This window comes from Corapipo altera, unplaced genomic scaffold (assembly GCF_003945725.1).
Source record: "Corapipo altera isolate COAL_440 unplaced genomic scaffold, ASM394572v1 57886, whole genome shotgun sequence".
Lineage (NCBI taxonomy): Eukaryota > Metazoa > Chordata > Aves > Passeriformes > Pipridae > Corapipo > Corapipo altera.
Window position 1 is genome coordinate 1 of NW_020889786.1, and position 1,172 is coordinate 1,172.

At 55.6% G+C, this 1,172-nt stretch overlaps 1 long non-coding RNA gene across 2 annotated transcripts; it reads left to right on the forward strand.

Annotated features, from left to right (window-relative positions):
* The first annotated feature begins 267 nt into the window (after positions 1 to 267).
* LOC113942292 lies at positions 268 to 933 on the forward strand. Of its 2 annotated transcripts, none has more exons than XR_003525887.1 (3): positions 268 to 394; positions 439 to 657; positions 688 to 933. It is a non-coding gene; the product is annotated as an uncharacterized LOC113942292 (long non-coding RNA). The 2 variants fall into 2 exon arrangements; XR_003525888.1 differs by having other exon boundaries at positions 453 to 657.
* Positions 934 to 1,172: the final 239 nt, after the last annotated feature.

Consider the following 1,172-nt stretch of genomic DNA (forward strand, 5'->3'; position numbering starts at 1 on the left):
CTGGGACAGGTGATTCTGGGACAGGGGATCCTGGGATACGTAATCCTGGGATAGGTGATCTGGGACAGGTGATTGTGGTACAGGGGATCCTGGGACAGGTGATCCTGGGATACGTAATCCTGCAAAAGGTGATCCTGAGACAGGTGATCCTGGAACCGGTGATCTGGGACAGGTGATCATGGGACAGGTGATGCTGGGACAGGTGATGCTGGGACAGGTGATGTGGGACAGGTGATGCTGGGACAGGTGATGCTGGGACAGGTGATTCTGGGACAGGTGATCCTGGGACAGGTGATCGTGGGACAGGTGATTCTGGGACAGGTGATCCTGGGACAGGTGATCTGGGACAGGTGATCCTGGGACAGGTGATCCTGGGACAGGTGATCTGGGACAGGTGGTTTGGGACAGGTGATCCTGGGACAGGTGAATCTGGACCAGGTGATTTGGGACAGGTGATCCTGGGACAGGTGATCTGGGACAGGTGATGTGGGACAGGTGATCGTGGGACAGGTGATTCTGGGACAGGTGATTTGGGACAGGTGATCCTGGGATACGTAATCCTGGGACAGGTGATGCTGGGACAGGTGATCCTGGGACAGGTGATGTGGGACAGGTGATCGTGGGACATGTAACCCTGGGACAGGTGATCTGGGACAGGTGATCCTGGGATATGTAATCCTGGGACAGGTGATCTGGGACAGGTGATTTGGGACAGGTGATGTGGGACAGGTGATCCTGGGACAGGTGATGTGGGACAGGTGAATCTGGGACAGGTGATTTTGGGACAGGTGATGCTGGGACAGGTGTTTTGGGACAGGTGATCTGGGACAGGTGATCTGGGACAGGTGATTTGGGACAGGTGATCTGGGACAGGTGATTTGTGACAGGTGATGTGGGACAGGTGATTTCGGACAGGTGATGTGGGACAGGTGATCGTGGGACAGGTGATTTCGGACAGGTGATGTGGGACAGGTGATCCTGGGACAGGTGATTTGGGACAGGTGATGCTGGGACAGGTGATTTGGGACAGGTGATCCTGAGACAGGTGATCCTGGGACAGGTGATGCTGGGACAGGTGATGCTGGGACAGGTGATTTGGGACAGGTGATCCTGGGACAGATGATCGTGGGACAGGTGATTTGGGACAGGTGATTCTGGGACAGGTGATGTGG